The 6,883-nt window shown below is 41.3% G+C and overlaps 1 long non-coding RNA gene across 2 annotated transcripts in view; it reads left to right on the top strand.

Annotated features, from left to right (window-relative positions):
• Nucleotides 1-6,883, top strand: part of LOC138175103 (uncharacterized) — a 7,663-nt gene continuing 780 nt past the window's right edge. Inside the window, exons 1-2 of one of the 2 annotated variants that reach the window (XR_011171879.1) lie at nucleotides 1-1,912; nucleotides 4,529-4,618. This is a non-coding gene — a long non-coding RNA (uncharacterized lncRNA). Of the gene's footprint in view, nucleotides 2,040-4,528; nucleotides 4,619-6,883 lie in introns of both variants that reach the window. The other variant, XR_011171878.1, reaches the window with a different exon arrangement.

Here is a 6,883-nt window from a genome sequence, read left to right as displayed (position 1 = left end):
AAGTGACTTGAAGCCAAATTTTAACTTGGGTCTTCCTGACTTTAGGCCCAGCAATCTATTCACTGTGCCACCAAATGCCTCTTATAATCATTGTTGTTGTTGATAATGAGCAATCTCCTGGCCTAAAGGGTAGCCTTGGAATTAGGAAAGTCTACCCAGACAACTTTCTAAAACTGTAAATTACAGCTGAATTTACAGATATGCATCGATAGAGGGTGTTTCCACACAGGGATTCCCCTACACTGATTAAAATCACAAGTCCCATCTAAAAATAGATATCTAACACTACTTATTCTTATCACTATTGCATAGTAAGTTTATTAGAAGGCCATTAAATAAAGTATTTCTTGAAGTCTGATGAACAAGGACTTTGTGTGACCTTAGCATAAAATAACTTCAGGCCATGGTGAGTTGGATTTTCTGGCATTAAAACTATGCAAATGTACTAAAAGTCCTATTAAGAAGTCTCAGTTATGCAAGCCTGCCATATCCCCTGCTATGCTGCTCCCAGGGCAGCCACCTGCCTACCGTTGCTACCCTTAATCCTGGCTGAAATCCCAGGTCCAACTCAGTAAAGACTGGAGACTTATGGGTATGTGCTCTTTGGCACAATACTGCCATGAGCAAAGACTGCATGAGCCAGCCAGTTTCTTCTATTTATTTAGCCATCTGTACCCCCTGATGTCTAAGTATACTCACATGATTGACAGCTGTCTCAGAGCAGGAAAAGGGTCCAAAGGCCATGAAGTATTGTAGGATGCACCCAAAGAGGATCCAGTCTCACTAATATTCAGTCTTTCCTTCCCACTGTCCTTCTTTCTCTGCCTCTTCTACTTACCTAATAGTCTCAGGAAAGAGATGAACCTGGTATTCTGCCCTTACTCAGCTATGCAACAGGATGTGGTCCGTAAAGAACCAACAGCGGAATGTAATCTCCTTGAGGGAGAGAACTTTTTGTTTTTGTCTTTGTAGCCCCTTGAGAGAAATAAGGCAGATTGAAAGAAGAGTAGGTTTGGAAGGAAAGATGATTTCAGATTGTGAGATGCTGAGTTTGAGGTGTCCCCAGGGCATTGGGGACAAAACGTTCTGTAGGAAGTCGGTGAAGTGGGACTGGATCTAAAGGGAGAGAGTGGGGATGAATAGGAATCTGGCTTCCATCTACATAGGGATAATTGAGTCCATGAGAGCTAAGACATCACTGTGATCAGAAGTTCTTAACCTAGGGTCCATGAACTTTTAAATAAATATTTTGATAACTGAATTTCACTTGTTTCCTTTGTAATCCTGTGTATTTATGCATTTAAAAACATTATTCTGAGAAGGGGTCCATTGGTTTCACCAGACTGCCCCAGTGGTCCATGACACACAAAAAAAAAAAAAATGGGAAGAACCCCTGACCTAGAGAGAGAGAGTGTAGAAAGAGAAGGGAAGGTCCAGGACAGAGTCTTGCAGTACAATAACAGTTATGGGAGGAGGGAGGGCGATAGGAATGATGACTCAGCTAACGAGGCAGAGAAGGGGGTCACACGGTTAGGAGGGGAGCCAAAAGAGAGCAATGTTAAATGGCTCTTAAACCAGACTGCCTTGACAGGTTCTAGCAGATGTTACAGCACCAACAAAGGAACATTCTGGAAAAGAAATGGTTCTGTTTGAAGCTGAGTACCATGACCTGAAGAGTCACAAACCTTCTTATGAGTTTATACTGGACTGAAAAACAAAACCATGTGATTATTCAGTTCTGCCAATAGAGGATAGCAGAGAAGAAAGGTAATCCAATCCTCTTGTCACCCATGAGCAGGCGTACAGATAGGCTAGTGTGCTGCCACCCTCAACGACACCTCCGACAACAGCCCTGCATTTACAAGCCACCAAAACACCAGGAGATCTGGGAGTGGTGAGGAGAAGCACAAAGGTGAAAGACTTTTTGTCTGTGCTCTATGGGGAACTGGGCTGGTCCTGCCAATTGAAGCACCTGTGAATGTGTAGCCTGGAAAAGAAAAGGTTCAGAGCATAACATGGCATTAGCTGAAGGCAGAGAGGTACCCCGGCTTATTTGGCTTACTGCCCCCTTTAAAAAAAGTTATTCAAGGGGCGGCCAGGTAGCACAGTGAATAAGAGCACCAGTCTCAGAGTCGAATGACCTGGGGGATCGAATCCGGGCTCAGATACTTAGCACCACACCCAGAAATAACTGGCGTGTAACCTTGAGCAAGTTACTTAACCCCAATTGCTTTAAAAAAAAAAAAACAGTTATTCAGCACCCCCCTCTCAAATCTACTTTCTTTAATCCTTTAACCATTTTTTTTAATATAAATTTGTGTCACCTGAGGCTACTACCAACCCCGTGGATCATTCCAGTTAGTATTGCTCACTTTGGGAAACTATGCAATAAGCCTAGTGTTCTAAGTGGTGGACAGTACAGTTGCTGCTGAGAAGTAATCCCAGGTGAGCAGCAAACAGACCAGAGAAGAAGCCAGTAGGTTGACTGGTCTATCTGAGAAGCTATACTCATAGACCAGCTTAATTTCAGAGCAAAAGAATCTGTTCGATGCAGAGGCTTCATTCATCAAGGAACTTTATGGACAGTTGTTGAGACAGATTATCAATATCTAAAGTTCTAGATTGTAAGTTGTCCCAGCAACATGTATTCCTGACATGTTTCACTGCCCTGAGGCTTGTGTTTCCCCAAAATAATGTGTACATAAGTGGGAGAGTTGAGGCTTATCGATGGGATATTACACAAATATTATATTTGCTTTGTGTTTTCAGTAAATGTTTTAAGATTGAATATTATTCAGACAATGGGGTATAGAAATCTATCTTGCCATTTAGGAAAATAGAAGGGAATAAGAGAAGGAGAGGGGGGTAATAGAAGGGAGGGCAGATTAGAGGAGGGGGTATGACATGGGGTGGGGGAGGGGAGAGATGGGGAGAAAATTTAGAACTCAGAATCTTATGGAAGTGATTGTTGAAAAGTAAACATACATACATATATATATATATATATATATGTAGATTATTATTGCTACTAATACTGTTGATGGCAAAGATACCAGTGAGGGATCTTAAACTGGGATCTGTTGAATGTAGTAGGAATTATCACTGTTAAGGGTGATACCTAGAATCCTGTGTTGGAGTAATAGCCATGTGGCTGCCCCTCTGAGGAATCAATTTGACCTCCTGAAGCTAGTGAGGGAAAATGAGTGAGCCAGGGATAGCTCAGGGAGAAAAAGAGCTAGGAGAGAGATGGGGTCATGTCATACTGCAGGCTACACAAATGCGTAGGTAGTATGTGTGTCTATACACACAAACACATACACATATGCATGTACATACATATACGTATTTATATAGATACACAATCTCATAGGGACAGCTAGATGGCACAATGGATAGAATGCTGGGCCTAGAGTCAGGAAGACCTAGGTTCAAATCCAGCCTCAGACATTTACTAGCTATGTGCCCCTGGGTGAGTTACTTAGCCCCATTTGCCTCAGTTTCCTCATCTGTAAAATGAACTGGAGAAGAAAATGGCAAGCTACTCCAGTATCTTCACCAAGAAAACCCCAGATGGGGTCACAGAGTCTGAAACAAATAAAAAAACCCAACAATCTCATATGCGTATACACATGGGTAGTCAGACAGATGGAAGGATGGATGAGAGGCAGCTATGGATATACATACACATACTAGTTTTTCCTGTAGGGATAGGAACTAAGTCTGTAATTTCATTGGAATAGGGAACCTCTGTTTGAGGAAATTCCCTCTGTCAATGCAAGATGGCAGTTTCTCTAGGATTTCTGGTCTTAGAATGTTGGCTAGAGCAGAGATGTCCAAAGTGCAGGAGTAGGACCCATGTGACCCACAACATGCTCGTGTGCAGCAGAACCAGGTTAACATACAACTGGGAAATACATAACAATAAATAAAAGTACAATTCAACATAGATAACATTAATTTGTGGTTTCTAAATCAATATGCTGCCAGCAGGGATATGTTTGTATCTGAAGCTGACACTGCCGGCCCAGGGCTGGAACACACTTCATACCCCTTATCTCAATGGATTCCCACACTGACTCTGTGGGAGAGGGCTTCCGTTCCCATGGACATTCACCAGATGACAAGAAACAGAGATGAACCGAGGAAAGTTGAATTCTGACAGTACTGAATAATAGCTAGCACTCATAGTACTTACTATGTGCTGGGTACTTTACAAATATCTCATTTGATTCTCACAGCAACCCTAGGAGGTAGGTGCTATTATTAATTCCCATTTTACAGCTGAGGAAGCTGAGACAGATAGAGGTTAAGTGTCTTACCCAAGGTCACACAGCTCCTAAGTTTCTGAGCCTGGAATTGAACTCGTCTTCCTGCCTCTGGGCTCAGTGCTGTGCCACCTAGCTGCCTGCCTACAAGGGTTTTCAAAACAATAGTTTAATCAGCCCTTCTTTGACCAGAGAATAAAAATTATTATCTATTTCTTCATAACCCTCAAGTGATAGAAATGTTTCTCTTCATTCTCCCTGAGACTGTTTGCTTTAGGCTGTGAGAGGAAGAAGACTAACTGCCTGGCCTGAAAGAAAATTAGAAAAACCTTGTGGTGGCAAAGAACTGGAAGGTAAGGAGGAGCCCATCAGTTGGGGAATGGCTGAACAAATTATGGGAAATGAATGGAATGGAATACTAATTTGCCGTAAGAATTAACAATCAAAGATGGTTTTAAAGAAGCCTTGGGGGACTTGTATGAACTGATGCGGATTGAAGTAAGAAGGACCAGGAGAACAATTTATACAATAACAACAACACTGTAAAGACCAAATCTTAAGAACTATGATCAAAACAATGAGCAACCATGATTCCAGAAGACTGACGAAGCATGTCCCCACCTCCTAGCAGAGAGGCGATGGGCTCAAGAAGCAGAGTGAGATACATTTTTGGACATGGATAAGCTGTCATCTTGTTTTGCTTGACTGTACATATTTATTACAAGAGTTTTGTTTCTATTCATTTTTCTTTCTCAGTTGGGGTTGGGGGAGGGAGGGAGATGCAAATGAGAAAAGAAATGCTCATTAATTGAAAAAAATGTATTAAAAAAAAAGATCTACACAGTGCTCAAATCATGTGATAGAAGGGGCCTTAAAGGCCTTTTGATGTAAACAACCTCTTCATTTTATAAAGAAAATGAGACTCAGGGAGCTTAAGACAATTATACAACATCATGTAGTTTGTGAGGAGTCAAGCTAGGATCCAAAGCTGGGGGCCCTGACTCCAAGTCAAGTGATCTTGCTACATCTTCCCTCATTGATAAAGAACCTCAGAGTTTATATAACCGAATTCCCTCATTTTACAAATGAAGAAATTGGGGTTTAAAGAGAACAACTCAGGTAACCCAAGGTTACATGGTCACATGGAAGTAAATTTCAAAAGAATAATAACAGCAGGAATAATAGTAACATTTCACATTTATATATTACTTAAAGGTTCACAAAATGCTTTCATCATGACCATGTTTTTATTTTAGTGTGAATCAACAAACATTTGTTAAAGCACTTGGGTATGTGCCAGCAAATGTACAAGCAAAATTACAGATAGTCCTTGCACTCGGGAAGCTTATATTCTAACTAGGGAAGACAATATGTAAAAAGGAACTGAAAAGTAGGGGGAAGGGGACTTAGGAAATGTGAGCCCAGAGATTCAAGAGTAGAGTGGAGAGGAGTGGAGGATTGAGCATGGGGCCTTCCTGAATTCTTCCTCAAAATGGATAGTCTGAAAGGAACTCATTGATCAGAAGGCAGGTCACTGGCTGCCCAAGGAATGAAGATCCCTCCTTAAGTCCCCCTGAAACTCTCTCTCCTAAGATAGATTTCTCCCATTTCCCACTCTCATTTTTCTAGTTCCAAAGTCTGCTCATCATTAGAACTCAACTGATGAACCCTCTTACTCTACTGTCCTTTCTCTCTCTCTCTCTTCCCATTCCTGTCTTTGTTCTTCCTCATCATTTTAATAAATGGTCATAGGAGAAACTAAAGCCAAACCTTCCAGGCAGGCAGCTCTTTTTGGTTGCTATGAGATCTGTACACACAACACAGCTGTCTGTCATTGATATAGATCTTTTGGGAGCCAAAGTTCTCAAATATCTCAAGAGAAGAAATATAAATCAGAGCCACTGGGAATGCCATCAATATCTATAAATAAATATGAAAGCAGAGCTGTTAATTACAGGATGTAAGCACATACTTTAGTTAAACTCAGAGCTTCGATTACATCACCATGGGCCCTATCCGGTATTCCTTAACCAGGCAAAACCTCTATGAGGTCTCATTTGGGGGGAAGTTTGTCTGGAGGAGGAAAACATCAAGACCTTCAGGTTCCCAATCTTCCTTTTCCAACATGGCAGACATGAAGTGTACCACTTCAATTGTTTGCTCCCAGCTGATGAACCTAAACAGGTCACTTAATCTTTCTACACTTCAGTTTCCTCTTATGTGAAGTGAGGAGGTTGGACACTTGAACAGCCCTTTGGGTCTAAATCTATGATCCAGTGCTGTGGCCACTTCCATGATAAGGATTGTAGAAATAATTTCAGAGCCATAAAGGAATGATGCTAAGGCAAGTCACCAAACAGAAGTTTGAGAAAGACATTGAGGAAGGTTCCATCAATTCTAGTCAACACTAACAGTAGAAAACCTGAATTCCATATGGCCCTGTTAAAGGAGAAAAAAAAAGAAAGAATGGAAGGAAGGAAGGAAGGAAGGAAGGAAGGAAGGAAGGAAGGAAGGAAGGAAGGAAGGAAGGAAGGAAGGAAGAAAGAAAGAAAGAAAGAAAGACAGACAGACAGAAAGAAAGAAAGAAAGAAAGAAAGAAAGAAAGAAAGAAAGAAAGA

Source organism: Petaurus breviceps, unplaced genomic scaffold (assembly GCF_028583685.1).
Source record: "Petaurus breviceps papuanus isolate PSGF00001 unplaced genomic scaffold, PetGlider_PUasm1.0 76, whole genome shotgun sequence".
NCBI lineage: Eukaryota > Metazoa > Chordata > Mammalia > Diprotodontia > Petauridae > Petaurus > Petaurus breviceps.
This window is presented reverse-complemented; position numbering and strand designations above follow the sequence as displayed.